This window comes from Hyla sarda, chromosome 4 (genome assembly GCF_029499605.1).
Source record: "Hyla sarda isolate aHylSar1 chromosome 4, aHylSar1.hap1, whole genome shotgun sequence".
Classification (NCBI taxonomy): Eukaryota; Metazoa; Chordata; class Amphibia; order Anura; family Hylidae; genus Hyla; species Hyla sarda.
Window position 1 is genome coordinate 240202641 of NC_079192.1, and position 19134 is coordinate 240221774.

At 44.4% G+C, this 19134-nt stretch overlaps 1 long non-coding RNA gene across 1 annotated transcript; it reads left to right on the plus strand.

The window, feature by feature from the left end:
• Positions 1 to 5174: 5174 nt before the first annotated feature.
• Positions 5175 to 11452, plus strand: LOC130369084 (uncharacterized). Its single transcript, XR_008892663.1, has 3 exons — positions 5175 to 5451; positions 7637 to 7711; positions 10952 to 11452. It is a non-coding gene; the product is annotated as an uncharacterized LOC130369084 (long non-coding RNA).
• The last annotated feature ends 7682 nt before the right edge of the window (positions 11453 to 19134 follow it).

Sequence of the window (19134 nt, forward strand, 5' to 3'; positions counted from 1 at the left end):
TCGCAAGTGTCTACTATACCTAAACATGTTTTCTATCAGCATTGGGATGTTAGTTTATTGTGTGAGCCTGAGGATGTTAACTTCAGAGTAGTTGCGGGCAATGGGCAATCAATCCCCAGACATGGATACTGGGAGCCAACCATTCAGTTGGGAGAGCATGTACTTAGCGGGCAGGGAGTGATTGTAACTAATGTGACAGATAAGGGTCTGCTGAGTTTATCTTAGGGATGAACATTATGAAGAATTGTTTTGATGAAATATTAGATGCCTTGCATGTCTCTCTTCCCCATCTGTCCCCTTCAGGCCAACGGGCTGCGCAACACCACATGAAAGTTCTACACGCGGAGCAGAAGTTTGCCAACAAGTAAGGTGAAATCTGCAGAGTACGAGTACAAGACATCAGGTCAGTGACCTTACAACCCAACACAGAGACCATCCATCATCTGGTGTCATGCACGTCCCGGAGTCAAGAATAGGGAGTATCAAGCCCTGCCGGAACCTATGCAATTGGTAAGATCATCCTCTTGTTTGAGTTGCGAGAAGCCTTGTCACTGTCACCAACGGGAAAGTCCTGGTTAGTACACCTGTCTGATTCTGCTACTGTCTTGCCCAAATACACTCCTGTAGCCCATCTGTACCTCCTAGTGTAGAAAGACATTGTGACAGAACGCCTGGTGACCTGACAGTGTGCAACTCAAGTGGCCAAAGGATCCAGTGTGAGCCCTCCAGAGCCCTGGTGGGCGCAATTCCAGGTTGGAGATGACACTACCCCAAGGGACCAAGTCAATGGAATCATTAATGTTGTCAAGACGTACCATGAGGCATTCAGCAAGCACCCCAGACTTCGGTCAGACTTCAATGATCCAGCACCATATCCTTACAGGTGACAGCCCACCTATCAAGGAAAGACACCACCCGATTGCACCAGGCATATATCAGACTGTCAAGAAGATGCTGGCTGACATGAAAGAGGCAGACATGATCCAAGAGAGTCAGAGCCCCTGGGCGGCGCCACTTGTCCTAGTCAAGAAAAAGGACAGAACCATCTGCTTCTGTGTCGACTACAGGAAATTGAACAATGTCACACACAAGGATGCTTATCCATTGCCAAGGATTGAGGAGACAATCACCGCCCTTGGGTCGGCTGCTTACTTCTCCACCCTAGACTTAACCAGTGGATATTGGCAAGTGCCCATGGCCATGGAGGATTGTGAGAAGACTGCCTTCATGATGCCAATGGGACTGTTTGAGTTTAAAAGTATACCAATTGGGCTGTGCAATGCCCCTGCTACGTTCCAGCATTTCATGGAAAGGTGCCTGGGCCATCTGAATTTTCCTATTGTACCTGGACGATGTCATTGTGTATTGCAAGTCCTACCCAGAACACCTCAGTCATCTGTCAGACGTCTTCCAAGTCCTGATCAAGCATGGGCTGAAGATCAAGCCGTGTCAAGTGTCATCTGCTTAAACCTCAGGTTCACTATTTGGGTCATGTTGTCAGCACCGAGGGAGTCCAGCCCAATGCTGAAAAGGTAGAAGTTGTCAAGAACTGGCCTACCCCGCGCATGGAGAAAGATGACAGGAGCTTCCTGGGATTTGCCTGCTACTATCGCCACTTCATTCCCCACTTCGCCCAGATTGCAGAACACCTCACAGCTCTCTTACGGGGTACGACAAAGGAGAAATACAATGGAAGACTATCTATTTAATGAGCTGAAGAGCAAGAGACAGTATTCAGAGCTCTTAAACGTCTGCTGACAGAACCCCCCATCTTGGCGTATCCAGACTACAGTCAGCCGTTCTGGCTATATACTGATGCCAATTTTGAAGGTCTGGGAGCCCAAGTCCAAGAGAGAGTGCTTGCTTATACCAGTCGTAACCTGCATGGGGCAGAGAAGAACGATTCAAATTACAGCTCATTCAAGTTGGAACTTCTCGCCCTGGTATGGGCCGTGACCGAAAAGTCCAAAGACTATTTGGCTGCCATTTACTGTCTTCACAGACAATAACCCGTTTGCCCACCTAAACACTGCTAAGTGGGGTGCCATCAAACAGCGTTGGGATTCAAGATTAGCCAATTACAGTTTCACATCAAGAATAGAAGTGGCAAGTGGAATGTCAATGCCAAGGTACTGTCTAGGATGACCCCCGGCGAAGAACCCCCTGTCGAAGACGTGTGGGAAGACGTGGAGATGCCCCCATTTTACCAACAGTTTGTAAATCAGAATGTTGTTATCGCCCTCCTGGATGGTGAACCCAGGTCCGGAAAGGTTAAAGAAGACCTATACACCTGGAAGACTTTTCAAGATGAAAGTCGAGTCATGGGGGATCTGTTGGACTACGTTCTGGCGAAAAAGGCACCAACCCATCTACGCCGGGCCCAGTGTGACTACGAGTTGAACCGTCTGTGGCGACAGAGGAGGTGACTAGATGCGACAATGGTCCTCAATGCATACCATGATCAGTTGGGACACTCTGGAGTCCACAAGACCGAAGCTACTGTCAGGCGAAGATTTTATTGGATTGGAATGCAGAGCGACGTTGAGAAATGGTGCAGTGAATGCGCAATCTGTAACGTCACTAAGAATGTGTGCAAGGACGCAAGAGCACCCCTCCATTCCATCCAGAGTGAAAGGCCTAACCAGTTGGTCACGCTAGACCATGTCATGTCTGCTACCCAGTCCGGGTACACTACTCTAGTTGGGTTGTCATGTACCCATTGAAGACCTCACAGCCAAGACAGTGGCCCAGATGTTCTACTCCAATTGGGTGCAAACCCTTGAGTGTCTGGAGTCTATCCTGATGGACCGTGGAGCGGCCTTCGAGGCCCAACTTTTCCAAGGGCTGTGTCAATTCCATACCTGTAAGAAACTCTGGACTACTGCTTACCACCTCCAGGGGGATTGGGCTCTGTGAGCTCATCAGTCAAGTCTTTATCTACATGTTGCTAGCAGCCTCTGTGTCCAGACAAGAAAAGTCGCCCTGTCTGCTGCTCGAACTGTTGAAGATTTATAATAATACTGTCCATTATTCTACGGGTTACACCCATTTCTACTTGATGATTGGGCGAAATGGGCAGCTGCCTAAAGACCGAACATTTGGGATCCAAGCACCTTTCAACAACTCTCCGCACGCCTCCCTGGAGTAGGTCTCCGATCCAGGAAGCCAGAGAAACTATCAGCAAGAAGATGGGCGAGGCTCAGCAGAGACAACAGGAGGATTATAATCATCATGCCTCTGCCAAACCGCTTCAATTGGGCGACAAAGTCTGGCTGCGGAAGTTTCCAAGGACCCACAGGTTACACTCTATCTGGGAGACAGAACCATACACAGTGATGGCCATACCTTATCCGGACTCTGATGTATACGAAGTACAGAAGCCTGGGTATGAGCCGCAAGTTGTTCACTGAAACCGGATGAAGTTGTCCCTGAAAGAAGGTCTACCAGTAATCCCAGCGCCACCTCTTTCAGCTGTCAGACCTGTGAGAGAGTATGTTACAGGCGAGGGGATCCACCCATCTATGGATTTTCACATGTTTTCTCCAAATCAGCCTGCAGTCCTCTGTGTCGCACCAACCCCAAGGCTGGTTCAACCCACGCTAGTCTCTACACCAGTACCATCCTTGTCGCCAATGGCTTCGGCCTATACACCAGTCTCCAGAGTACCAACTCTGTCTCCAGCCTCCCCAGTGCAGATGCCAGCAACTCTGAGTCCCACCAGTCCTGCAGCTTCAGAGGTTCCATGAACTCCAGAAGATGCAAGAATTCCAGATACCCCCAAAGTGGTGTTGCGTAAGTCCCAAAGGTTGACACAAGGACAAATTCCCACAAGGTACAAAGATTAGCTCCCAATATAATGTGTAAAGTTATGTACCACACATAGTTAGTCCATATAAAATCATAATAGGCTACACTTATGTAAATATCTATGTTATTTGAGGTCTCAGTCCACGTATATCAAGTATGTATATGTCTAACATTTTCTCCTGTCCACGTGTACAGGGTGCTCTACTGGCCAGGGTTCCCCTGCAAGATAAGATAAACACATAAAAGGGCAGAGTACAAGTTGTAAAGGTAACACTGTTGTATTGCATAACTATGTATATTGAGTTCTGGAGAGAAGTGTTGTAATACCGAAGTGCCCCAGCAGCCAAGGCATTGGCCAGGTAGCCTCGGGCAACCCAATCCGCAACCAGTGAATTAAAGTGTTTAAAGAGTGTTAGCAATGCAGTTACAAGCTAAAACAATCCCACATGTTTACCCTGTTACTCTAAGTAAAGAGCCTGTATGGACATTAACCAGTGTTACATGGATTCATTTCTATTTTGTTCCATAATCAGACCTGAGAAGGACATTCTGTGCTAAAATGACCCAGGAACTGTCATTGGCCCTCAGTGGCCACTTTGGTCATCCGTCCTCCAGGGTGTAGAGGACGACTGTATTTAAGAGGGGGAGTTTTTGGTGGCCCAGTACGGGAGGTGTTCAGTCTTCAGTCAAATCAGTCCCTGTCATCTGTCAAGTCAGCGTGGCCTGCATTAAATTGTCCAGTCCTACTACAAGTCCCAGCACGCCCTTAAGGTCTCTGAATCACTGGTCACCTCTGTGGGCCCTGGCTGAACTGTATATACTTTACCATCTGTCTATCCTCAGTAAAGCTACCATTATCTGTAACTTGGCATCAGAGTCATTATTGCCCCTTTGCCTAGCCCAGGATCTAGCGGTATACCTTCGCGTGGGATCGAGGATAAACTACGCCCTGGCGTCACAAATACAAGGGGTTAATGCCATCTGCACCTAGGGTAACAAAATCTGCCCTCATCACACCCCGTTACCACACCAGCGTCAGGAGACATCCTCTGTGCCTTGGATCTGCTGTGCTTCCTGGTCTTGTTGCTCTGCAGTGTTTCCTGCTACAGCTCCTGCTATGTCCTCTAGGGTGTGCGCTCAAGCACACGCTGAATCTTATAGAGACAGTGTGCACTTCCTAATAAAAGTGAAATTCCAAATGAACAGTATTGAAACTCTAGATAGTGCTTCTTAACCTGAAGTGCTCTTTAGCTGTTGGTGAGACATTGATGGCAAGACAAATTTGAAAGCAGTGGTTATAGGCTGCAAACAGGGACGTGCACACATAGGGGTAAAAGGGGGCTGGAGCCCCTGCCCTTTTCCTCACCTGCCCCTCTAGTGCCCTCACAAAAGGAGCTACAGACTCAGGGTGACAGGTGAAGTAAAAAGGATCCATTGCTGGGGAGATTTGTATGTGGTTTAATGGAGGGTGCTGTGCCCTCCCTGCAGGAAGGGGGCGCCACTCACCCTGTCATTATCTGCCATTTCTCTGCTTCTCTCCACACGGAGGAGACAGGAGCATCGGAGGCAGAGAGAAGCCCCGCCCACAGCATGTCCGGACACAAACTCCAGCCTGTGCAGAGGGGGATGGAGCCCTTACTTACTGTAAGTAACTGAAAATATATGTGAGTGATTGTATATATGTGTGTGTGTATATCTTTATGTATATGCCTGTGCAGAGAGTGATGGCTGGGGCCTTGGTGTAAGTGACTGTGTATATATTGAGTGATTGTATGTCAGTGTATCTGTATGATGTGTGTGTGTGTGTATATATATATATATATATATATATATATATATATACACAAGAATATGGGTGCACTACTGTGGTAGATGTAAACAATACATTGGCTATCCCTCAACACTGATGTTAAAATTGAGACATTCGCCAGTGTATCCTTATATGAAGGACACACCAGAGCCCGCACACCAACGCCAAGGTTTCTCAAATTGGTGCGAGACCTAACGCTAGTCCTACCTGTGCTTGATAAACAGAACAGGGGCCAGTGGGCAATTACGGCAGCATTCGGCTGACTCACAACTTCCTTCCAGATACCCTCCAGTGTTACTACGCACACATGCAATGGGAGGAGGGAGGCAAGCTGCAAGCCCCACCTGAGTTGGCTATTATGGGTGCCTGGCCTCACAGGTGCTACCTTAAGGTGTTTTTATGTATTCTGGCACTGTGTATAGATCCTTAACCTGTTAAGGACCCAGGGCGTAAACTTACGCCCTGAGTCCCGGTCCTGCGATATAACGCGGGGTCACACGGTGACCCCACATCATATTGCGGCGGGCCCGGCGTCATAGTGAAGCCGGGACCTGCCGCTAATAGCGCGCGGCACTGAGTGCCGCGCGCTATTAACCCTTTAGCTAAAAACGAAAGTAAAAGTGCCCAGCTAGCTCAGGGAGCTGTTCGGGATTGTCGCGGCATCCCGAACAGCTGTAGCACAGGAGGCGGTCTTCTTACCTTCTCCTGCGCTGTCCGATCGCCAAATGAATGCTTCAAGCGTGAGATCCAGGCTTGAGCATTCAATCGCCGAAAACACTGATTGATGCATCTCCATAGGAATGGATCAATCAGTGTAAAAGATCAGTACATGCAATGTTATAGCCCCCCCTATAGGAGCTATAATATTGCATAAGAAAAGTGTAAAAAAATCATTAACCCTTTCAATTATCCTTTCCCCTAATAAAGGTTTAAATCACCCAGCATTTCCAAGAATAAAAAAAACACAGTGTAAATAAAAATAAACATATGTGGTATTGCCGCGTGCGGAAATGTCCGAATTATAAAAATATATCACTTTTTAAACCGCACATTAAATGGCGTACGCGCAAAAAAATTCAAAAGTCCAAAATAGCGCACTTTTGATCACTTTTTATACAACAAAAAAGTGAATAAAAAGTGATCAAAAAGTCTGATCAGAACAAAAATGGTACCGCTAAAAACTTCAGATCATGGCGCACTGAACACAGAAAAATAAAAGTTATAGGGCTCAGAAAATGACAATTTTAAACGTATATATTTTCCTGCATGTATTCATGATTTTTTTCTGAAGTGATACAAAATCAAACCTATGTAAGTAGGGGATCATTTTAACTGTATGGACCTACAGAATAAAGATAAGGTGTCATTTTTGCCGAAAAATGTACTGCATTAAAACGGAAGCCCCCAAAGCTTATAAAATAGTGTTTTTTCATCAATTTTGTCGCACATTGATTTTTTTCCCGTTTCACCGTAGATTTTTGGGTAAAATGACTGTCATTACAAATTAGAATTAGTGACGCAAAAAATAAGCAATCATAGAATTTTATTTGAAAGAGTTATGATTTTTTAAGTTAAGGAGGAAAAATTGAAAATGAAAAAACGGATAAAGCCCGGGTCCTTAAAGGGTTACTGGTGGCACAGTATAGTTAAATAATAGTGGCACAGTATATAGTTCATTAATGGTGGCACAGTATATAGAGAATTAATAGATGAATGGTGGCACAGTATATAGATCATTAAGGGGGGTAAGGTATATAATTAAAGGGAAACTGACAGGCTGTTTACTCGCACTAAACCCAATACACTAGGTTACAGTGCAGGAGAACAGGAGAAAGATAATGTTATACTTACTAAATGTGGACCAGCCGTTTTCTAGGTATTGCCCCACATTGCTAATATGCAAATTCAGTCTTGTGTGCAATGGAGGCGGAGCTTCCCTGCCTCTATCCTGTATGTTGTGCTATGCCTGGCCGTCTTTGTATATTTATAATTCTTTTTTTGCCAACTTGTATATTGCAGCATGTAAGCATATATTAGTGTGGTGTCCATCTCTTCAGTGTAAGAACCAGAGCTGTGTGGAGATTCCTGCATAAGGTGGGTGCTGGGTGATTGGGGATGGGTGATGGGTGATTGGGGATGGGTGCTGTGTGATTGGTGCTGGGTGAATGGGGATGGGTGATTGGGGATGGGGGCTGGGTGATTGGGGATGGGTGCTGGGTGATTGGGGATGGGGGCTGGGTGAGGCCGGTACAGTGCACGTTCTGTCATATAGAGCTCAGACCGGGCATATAGGGGGAGATTTATTAAAACCTTTGCAGAGGAAAAGCCTTCTGCAAAATGAAAGCAGTGATCTGATTGGTTGCTATGGGCGACTGCACCGCTCTTTCTCTGCACAGGTTTTGATAAATCTCCTCTATAATACAGTATATTATAGGGCAGCTGTCACATGTTTTCTGTAAATAAGACTGACAGCACAGCCAAAGTGTATATACACATGGCAGACCTCAGAGAAACTGTTCTTGACTTTATTTTACAAAAGCACCACTTTTATGGGACTAGGAATGTCAAGGGGGCCTGGCCGGGAGTCCACTGTGTCCCTGGGCCGCAGCCCTTTAAGTCTGGCAGACGTTTTTTTAAATGATGAGAAGTGCCCTCTTTTTTTACTTGAGCCCCTGCCCTCTAAAATGTCTGTGCACATCCCTGGCTGCAAAGGCTTTTTTTTTCTGCAAAGGCTTTTTTCAGTCAAGGAATCACCTTGAAAAGGTTGAGAAGCTCAGATTTATACCACCATTGTACTGTAGATATGCAAAATTGTGTGAATATTTACAAGAACATTTTATTTTATTGGGGACAACCCCACACAATACATTCAGTGAATGTACAACAGCTAAACACTGCTTCTGTGCAGCACAGTAATGTGTATAAAGTAACACATTTGGGATAGATAGGTTACAAAACGGCTTCATTTACATTACTTTTCTGGGCTTTGTCACTGGTATTTGTCAGGATAAAAAGGTACCCATAATGAAGTTAAACTGAAATAAAAAAAAGCACAAAGGTGAGTTGGTAACGCTAAGTGTGAATTGCGCTTACCACATGAAGTTGTACTCCAACCAAGTACAACAATGGAACAGGGCGTATCATCAAAGGGTCTCTGCAGCTTCGTCCCGCTGAAATAGAATCACGATAAAAACAAGCAATCTCCAGGTAGCAGAGCAGGATCAATGGAAGCGCTGAGACCAGATAAGAAGTTAAATGGATTTATTTCCCATAATGCAACGCGTTTCACGGTCACCCACTTCCTCAGGCATGCCTGAGGAAGCGAGTGACTGTGAAACGTATTGCATTATGGGAAATAAATCCATTTAACTTCTTATCTGGTCTCAGCGCTACCATTGAGCCCGCTATGCTACCTTGAGATTGCTTGTTTTTATCATAATGAAGTTAAAGACTTTCATGAACTAAATGTAGTTTACTACTTGTTGGTCTATTACCCAAATCTATACATCCTATTGGTGGGATACCAAAGCATGCTAGTCATACACATTTGTGTCCCATAAAAATGCACTATACCAATCAGTTACTATACCAATCATAGTAACTAGTAGACTACATTTGGTCAGTTAAAATTCATGGCCATGGCATATTATACCTTGAAATACCTTTTTGAAGGTATCAGGACACGTACTGTCAATAAAGTCCTGAAAACCTGAACAAATGAATTCAAAATGAACAAGCACTCAATATATCCCGTGTTCTTGTGTAGAAGCACAAGGGATGCCAAGACTGTGTGGGGAAGAATAGGGGGTCTGAGGGGTCAAAGGGAGCACTTTTACTGTGTAGCTTAAAGGGAGCACTACTGCCATGTGAGTTGAGGGGCACTATTACTGTTTGTCAGGTGAAGTGACAGACAAAGGTGAATGTAAACTTAAAAATGTCTTCAATTAATTAACCCCTTAAGGACTCAGCCCATTTTGGCCTTAAGGACTCTTTTATATTTTCATCCACAGACTAGTATGAGGGCTTGTTTTTTGTGCGACCAGTTGTCCTTTGTAATGACATAACTCATTATATCATAAAATGTATGGTGCAATCAAAAAACACTATTTTTGTGGGGAAATTAAAAAGAAAAACGCAATTTTGCAAATTTTGGAAGGTTTCGTTTTCATGCCGTACAATTTACGGTAAAAATGATGTGTGTTCTTTATTCTGAGGGTCAATACGATTAAAATGATACCCATTATTACATACTTTTATATTATTGTTGCGCTTAAAAAAAAAACACAAACTTTTTAACCAAATTAGTACGTTTATAATCCCTTTAATTTGATGACCTCTAACTTTTTTATTTTTCCGTATAAGCGGCAGTATGAGGGCTAATTTTTTTGTGCCATGATCTGTACTTTTTTTTTATACAACATTTGCATATAAAAAACTTTTAATACATTTTTTATAATTTGTTTTTAATAAAATGTATTAAAAAAGTAGCAATTTTGGAATTTTTTTTTTACGTTCACGCCGTTCACCGTACGGGATCATTAACATTTTATTTTAATAGTTCGGACATTTACACACGCGTCGATACCAAATATGTCTATTAAATTTATTTTTTTACGCTTTTTGGGGGTAAAATAGGAAAAAACTGACGTTTTACTTTTTTATTGGGGGAGGGGATTTTTCACTTTTTTTTCACTTTTACTTTTACATTTTTTTTTTACACTTGAATAGTCCCCATAGGGGACTATTCACAGCAATACCATGATTGCTAATACTGATCTGTTCTATGTATAGGACATAGAGCAGATCAGTGTTATCGGTGATCTTCTGCTCTGGTCTGCTCGATCTCAGACCAGAGCAGGAGACGCCAGGAGCCGGAAAGAGGAAGGTGACGGGACCTCCGTGCGGCGTTCTGAATGATCGGATCCCCGCAGCAGCGCTGCGGGCGATCCGATCATTCATTGAAATCGCGTACTGCCGCAGATGCCGGGATCTGTATTGATCCCGGCACCTGAGGGGTTAATGGCGGACACCCGCGAGATCCCGGGCGTCGGCAATTGCCGGCAGGTCCCTGGCTGCGATTAGCAGCCGGGATCAGCCGCGCATGACACGGGCATCGCGCACGGTTATGCACAGGACGTAAATGTACGTCCTGGTGCGTTAAGTATCACCGCACCAGGACGTACATTTACGTCCTGCGTCCTTAAGGGGTTAATGTATTTTTTTCATGTATTTATTCTTTTAGTTGTTGCTACATGTCTTAACTCTTCATAGAAAATAACAAGATTTAGTACAAACTTTTGGTTCCTCAAAAACTCATTTAGTTTTGCACTTTAGGGTGAACCGGTGGCAATTCCGAACAATACTGAAATCCTACAGGAATGTATAAGAGAACTGACAGAACCTTCCCTCTAGTCTTTAAACATAGGATAAAAGGAGGGCAACTGAAACTGCAAAGAATTCTAAAGTACAGAGGGAAACAATGCACTGAATTGGTTTCTATGTGAATAACTCATCAATCATGGAGACTTTTCCATACTGAATAAAGTGTGAGTCCATGACCTGAATCTTAATGAGGAGATTAAAAAATGTATTGTGTATATGAATCAACAATGTGTGCTAATGGTAACATGTATTAATATTCCCACACCACCATTTTATGCTATTAAATACCGAAAAACTGCAAAGTTATTTTTGCCCTCACTCTGTAATAGGGATTTATCACCAACGTATCAAATAAAATACATTTGCATCCATTTTCTATAACAATATTGCAACAAACCAAACACATGCATGTGCTCTAAAACAAATGTTTGTTTTTGTTAACTCTGGGGAATGTTTTCTTAAAACTCATTACTCTGTTATTCCTCCTGGAAACCTATGAATAACTTGATATTTAGCTGTTTACCATTTCCTTTGTCAGTGGGGTGTGTACACACTCTGCTACTCTCCAATCTGTTCTGACAAGTAATTCTCAGTAATCCATCATACATTTCTGGAGAGCTAATAAGTCTATTTTAATGTTCCACTTGTTGCTTCCTCTCCTCATCGTCTTCTAATCCCTCAAATAGAGAGAAGAATGGCTTCTTACCTCTGGTCCTTATCCATGTAAGAAGGTGATGCATGTGTAAGTTTATACAGCTCTAGGACTAACTTGAATTAGACTCCTTCAATTAGCCCTATTGTAGCTACCTAGACTGATTCTGTAGCATGTAAAATTTTAAAGGGGTACTCCGCTGCTCAGCGCTTGGAACAAATTGACAAACAAACTCATGACGTCATAACCCCGCCCCCTCATGACGTCATACCCCACCGCCTCAATGTAAGTCTGAGCAGCAGAGTACCCCTGTAAGTTCACAAGCATATTACCATTATGTTTGCGTTCGTTACTATTCTGCATGGCAAATTTAGGCCTCTGCTCATGAATTACACATTTTTTCATTAGTAAACTTGTAAGAAAAACACACATTCCTCAAGCCACACCCCCTTTTATGGGAGTAAAAGTTTCTAACATGATTATGTCTAAAAAGGGTTGCCAGAGCAATGTACAATAATAGTAAATGGCATGTACCTGCCATATGTCTAACTTGTGTACATGGAATAGTGAGTAACATAAATGGTACCTGTCAATGGACATCATACATTAGGCAGCAAGGGAATAGTCAGTTCTTCAAGCTGAAATGTTATAAGCAAGTAGAAGAATCTGTGTGATCTCGACAAGGTAACATAGAGTAAATATTGTGAGAGGCTCACACCACTAAATAAAATTATATACCGAGGTAACCTGTGTTGCGAGTACCCGTCGTGCCAAAAATGGAAATAAAAGTAAAATGGCAGAACAGTCCTTAAGGTATATAAATTCTAAAAATGTACAAGATATGACCAGTTGACCATAGAGATTATTTATTATTAAATTAATAAAATAAAATTTAACATATAAGTTCAAATGGTGCTCTGACAGGGCCTTGCCAGAAACAGACATCATAGCATATGAGATAAATAAATATAATATACATAAAGAATATAAGAAATTGTCTGACCACGTATGGATTTAGGTATATTATATTTATTTAGGTCAGACCATTTCTTATATTCTTTAGGTATATTATATTTATCTTATATGCTATGATGTGTATTTCTGGCAAGGGCCCTGTCAGAGCACCATTTTAACTTATATGTTACATTTTATTTTATTCATTTAACAATAAATAATCTCTATGGTCAATTGGTCATATCTTGTGGATTTTTTGAATTTATATACCTTGAGGACTTTTCTGGAATTTTTCTTTGATCTTGACAAGGGTCAAATAGTGTCGATGACTGGGTCAGAGCATCTTCCAAACAGCAGGTCTTATGGGCTGTTTCTTGTGTTCAATGGTCAGTACCTACCATAAGTGGTCTAAGGAAGGACAGTCATTAAACTAGCAATAGGGAAATGGGGAAAGAAGCTTAGTTTATCTATGTCGATTACACAGAAACTATTGTAGTACAAATTGCTGAAAAAGTGAATGCTGGCTATTACAGAAAGCTGGCAGGTTTAAAAACATGTTAAAAGTTAGGTATTTGGGGATACTTACCTGGGAAACAGATGATACCATGATGCACTATGGGAAGACAAACCAAGCAAGATGTGATGCTATGAGCAAGTTTCTGCAGGGAAATCTTGAGTTCTGGTATTTATGTGAATATACCACCTACCTAAACAATAATCCTTAAAGGGGTAGTCCAGTGGTGAAAAACTTATCCCCTATCCTAAGGATAGGGGATAAGTTTGAGATCGCAGGGGGTCCGACCGCTGGGGCCCCCTGCGATCTCTCTGTACGAGGGCCAGGCTCTCCGGCCAGATGTCGGGTGTCGACCCCCACACGAAGCGGCGGCTGACACGCCCCCTCAATACATCTCTATGGTAGAGCCGGAGATTGCCGAAGGCAGCGCTCCGGCTCTGCCATAGAGTTGTATTGAGGGGGCGTGTCGGCCGCCGCTTCGTGCGGGGGTCGACACGCCCCTTTCGCGCGGGCTGCCGGGGCCCCGTACAGGAGATCGCGGGGGGCCCCAGCGGTCGGACCCCCCGCGATCTGCAACTTATCCCCTATCCTTAGGATAGGGGATAAGTTGTTCACCACTTGTTCACTACTGGACTACTCCTTTAATGGCTGGGCCTTTTCTTTATTCGAGAATGGAACCCAGTGACACAAACCGATCAAAATAACAAATGAAAATAAACAAACAATAGAGTACAGAACACATTACCGGCAAAGGCAAAGAATAATCAAGTTCTGTCCAAATCTGAGGTCTTGGAAGCTTGAAAGCATAGCTAAAGGTCACATTCCAGGGGTTAAATAAATGGGTATGGGAGGCAGGACCAGGGAATGAAGAATCAATAGCTTAGTCGTTGTGTACAAGGCAGCAAATGTACCCAGCACTGATCTAGAGAACTGGGTGTTAAAGCCCACAGGAGCCAGGAATTTCCCTGCTGATGAGACAACACAGGTATGGCTGGTTCTTTGTAATTGTCTGCTGGCAGGGGTATGTCCCTCAGACATTTATCATTTTCTACAGGTACAAATGGTGTTCTCTATAAGTCTTATGTGCGCTCATGCATGTTCGGGCATCTGTACCATAGTAAACACGGTTTCTGTCTCAAGCATGCCACATTGGTGCACTGGTCTCCAGCTGACGGGACTTTTATCTGTGGATTTTCTCTGTGCCCTTTGGATCCATGACAGCTGACTTTTTCATATATGGCATGTGCTGAAAAAAAAATCCAATCCATGGGGGGCCAACTTGGCAACATGCAGGACTTTAAGCATCTGCTGCTAACAGCTTGGTTCTAGATACCGCAGGACACCAAAAGAGGTCTTGTGGAGTCCATGCCTCAATGGGTCAGAGCTGTTTGGTGGCCTGACTGTGGCCTACACAATCATACAATACAGACAGGTGGTTTTAATGTGATAGCTGACCGGTATGCAGCTTATCTTTATAATGCCTCAGTTGTATATATTCAGCATTATCATTGCACAAGCAAGGCGGAGTGTGCGTTAAAATAAATGAACATGTTTAAAAAGGTACATTCTGTAATGAAAGAGTGGTATCAGATGAGACAGGAATACAGATGAAGAGAACACAAAGACCATTGAAACATGGATTAGAAATTCACTGAAGTGAAAGTGCAACCTCTCATGCATGTTCCAATAAACTGTAAAAACTTATTTTTTTTTATTTCAGCGCCGATACCTGATGCTTCTCCTAAAAGAAGAGAATTCATTCATGGCAGCTTATGATCATACCATTTGAATAAAAAGTTTTAAGAAAAAAATCTGGGTTTAATTTTACAGGGGTCTAGAATGAGGGATCTAATAAGAAGGCTTCAAGCTGTGGGGAGGGGAAGTGAATTTTTTATCAAGTTCATTAGTGGCGAGGCTTTGTCAAAATCTTTTCATATAACAGAAAAGCTGAGGTGCCGAGAAATCCTTTAACAAAGATTTCTCACTCTTATACTTGACCAGTTTTAACTCTTCCATTCTGAAGCATTTTTTTTTTACAAATAAATCTGAACTGAATTTGTATATCTATTAACTATAACACCAATCACTAGTAGATTTAAGAAACTGTGTAACATTTAACAAACCACTATAAGGCTAGGATTCCGCTTGTTTTTTTTCCCTGCATCTTTTTCACAAAAAAAGCGCCAGTGCCATTTCCTGTGTCTGACGTTAATTCTGGTGTTTTTGCATTTGAGTGGAAATTGCATTTTTGGCCCCTTTGGCGTTTTTTTCAAAATTAGTTGGGTACCAAAAAAAAAAAAAAAAAAAAAATAAATAAATAAATAAAAGGATGCAGTAGTGATGGGAAAATATTTATTTAACAAAATGTTTATTTTTTTATAACAACATTTTTATTCAATTTTAATCTATTTTTACAATTTTTTAGTTAGTACTACTATTAGTACTACTACTCCGACTGTTCCATGATGGGAGCAGTGGTACCTGTACTAATAGACAGATCGCCCCGGGTGCCACTCCTGATACTCGATGCGATCGTCCATAATATAGCAGAGATGTGGAGCGGCTCAATACAGCGCTCGCATCTCTGCTGTATACTCCGGCCAGTGATGTGAACAATCACAGCTCTCAGCGGGAAATATGAACGAGTGATGTTCTATTCATATCACTGGCCTGGCCGCAGTATAGTGCACAGATGTGAGTGCTGTAGAGAGCCGCTCCGCATCTCTGCTATATTATGGACGATCGCAAGTTAGGAGTGACACCCACTGTGATCTGTCCTTAACTGCAGGTACTACTACTCACAACATGGAGCACACTCTGCTCCATGCTGGGAGCTGTAGTGCCGGCAATAATAGACAGATTGCAGCAAGTGTAACTTCTGACACCTGTTGTGATCTGTCTATTAATGCAGGTACTACAGCTCCCAGCATGGAGCAGAGTGTGCTCCATGTTGGGAGTAGTAGTACCTGCAGATAAGGACAGATCACAATGGGTGTCATTCCTGACACCCTCTGTGATCCTCCTGTATAATGTATAGATGCGGGTGGCCAGCTGCTCTTCTATGGTCCCCTGCACTGATGTATATATACACCTATTCATTTTTTCCATGGAGAGTTGTGATTGGCTGGAACCAGAGAAGAGCGGCCGGCCGCATCTATACATTATACAGGAGGATCGCAAGGTACCCGGGGCGCAGGCCCGTCGCTACAGGACAGGCAAACCAAGCAATTTCTTGGGGCCCCGAGCAGAGCCGGTGCTTGCCCACCCTGAAGCGACGGGGCAATTCCCCCCATCACTATTAAGGACATTCCTGTGTCCCGAAAGATGTTTTCCAGACACAGGATGCCCCCATTAACACTCTGCGGCCCCACGTTAAGTTTAAAAACGCAAGGCCCTCCGGGACGTCACTGACATCCCGTGCGTGTGCCCATAGCAACGGAGGCGCAGAAGACCAGAGCATCGAGGAGGAGGAAGAGGTGCACTGGCCAGCTTGGTAAGTGACCAGCGGGACGTCATCTTCGGTGTTCCGACCACCACTTCTCCGGTCCCGGGAACTAATGCTATGGCCGGACCGGAGGAGCGGTGGTCGGAGCACTGAAGGGGGGCAGTACACAGGCATACAGCCTCCAGCCATACACTGTATATGGCTGGAGGCTGTATGTCTGTAGGGAACACTGCCAGCCTAATGTGGAGGAACACTGCCAGCCTAATGTGGGGGAACACTGCCTAACTTATGTGGGGGGGGGGGAACACTGCCAACCTAATGTGGGGGAACACTGCCAGCCTAATGTGGGGGGAACACTGCCAGCCTAATGTGGGGGAACACTGCCTACCTAATGTGGGGGAACACTGCCAACCTAATGTGGGGGAACACTGCCAGCCTAATGTGGGAGAACACTGCCAGCCTAATGTGGGGGGGAACACTGCCTACCTAATGTGGGGAGAACACTGCCTACCTAATGTGGGGGAACACTGCCAGCCTAATGTGGGGGGAAAACTGCCTATCTAATGTGGGGGGAACACTCCCAACCTAATGTGGGGGAACACTGCCAGCCTAATGTGGGGGGAACACTGGCAGCCTTATGTGGGGGGGAATACTGCCAGCCTAATGTGGGGGAACATTGCCAGCCTAATGTGGGGGGAACACTGCCAGCCTAATGTGGGGGGAACACTGTCTACCTAATGTGGGGGTAACACTGCCTACCTAATGTGGGGGAACACTGCCAACCTAATGTGGGGGAACACTGCCAGCCTAATGTGGGGGAACCCTGCCTACCTAATGTGGGGGAACACTGCCAACCTAATGTGGGGGAACACTGCCAGCTTAATGTGGGGGAACACTGCCAGCCTAATGTGGAGGAACACTACCAGCCTAATGTGAGGGAACACTGCCAGCCTAATGTGGGGGAACACTGCCAGCCTAATGTGGGGGAACACTTCCAGCCTAATGTGGGGGAACACTGCCAGCCTAATGTGGGGGAACACTGCCAGCCTAATGTGGGGGAACACTTCCAGCCTAATTTGGGGGGAACACTGCCAGCCTAATGTGGGGGAACACTGCCAGTCTAATATGGGGGAACACTGCCAGCCTAATGTGGGGGAACACTGCCTGCCTAATGTGGGGGAACACTGCCTACCTAATGTGGGGGGAACACTGCCAACCTAATGTGGGGGGAACTATGCTGCACCTAATGGGGGGGAGCACTGCCTACCTAATGCGGGGGGAACTCTGCTGCACCTAATGTGGGGGGAACACTGCCAACCTAATGTGGGGGGAACACTGCCAGCCTAATGTGGGGGAACACTGCCAGCCTAATGTGGGGGAACACTGCCTACCTAATGTGGGGGAACACTGCCAGCCTAATGTGGGGGAACACTGCCAGCCTAATGTGGGGGAAACACTGCCAGCCTAATGTGGAGGAACACTGCCAGCCTAATGTGGGGGAACACTGCCAGCCTAATGTGGGGGAACACTGCCAGCCTAATGTGGGGGGAACACTGCCAGCCTAATGTGGGGGGAGCACTGCCAGCCTAATGTGGGGGAACACTGCCAGCCTAATGTGGGGGAACACTGCCTACCTAATGTGGGGGGAACACTGTCAACCTAATGTGGGGGGAACTATGCTGCACCTAATGTGGGGGGAACACTGCCTACCTAATGTGGGGGGAACTCTGCTGCACCTAATGTGGGGGCCTCGTATCGACGTTCGCTCCCAGAATTCAAGGGCCGGCGTTACTACATCCTGACGCCGGCCCTAGAGCGTGACGTGCGTGAATATCAAGGGAGGGCCTCCATGTCCATTTTGGTTGGGGCCCCCAAATTCCTTCAAACGGCCCTGCCGGGGCGATCTGTCAATTAGTACAGGTACTACTACTCCCAACATGGAACAGTGTATTCCATGCTGGGAGTAGTAGTAGTACCTAGAAAAATGTAAAATATAAAGTGAAAAACACACACTACATTTTTATTATTGTCAGCTAAATTTTTAGTGCCCTGCCCGCACACATAAATTGATCCCTGTTTAAAAATTAATAAAAATGTTGTTATAGAAAAGATAAATTTAGTTAAATACAATTTTTTTCCATTACTACTGTATCTTTTTTATCTTTTCTACGGAAGAAAAATGCCACGATTTCAGGGTAAATAACGCCATAGGCTCAACATGCTGCAATTTTGCAAAACCACCAAGGAGCTGAAAAAGCGTGAAAAAGAGCCAAAAGTATTAAAAAAATGCCAAACTAAAAAAACGCATAGTGGAAAACGAATTTTACGATTTCTCATTGATTCACAGTTAACATCTGGACACAGCGTTTTTTGGCCGAAAAAACGCCATGTGGCAGAATTGGCGTTTTCCTTGGCATAAAAAAAAAGTGGAATTCCAGCCTAATAACATAAACCATGTCCTGTGTATGTAAGTAAAATAAGCCAGTCAATTACTATTATTGACTTTTGATATGTTGTGAATTTTTATTAATTACCAGTTTTTAGAATTATAGCAAAATAATATTCAATTA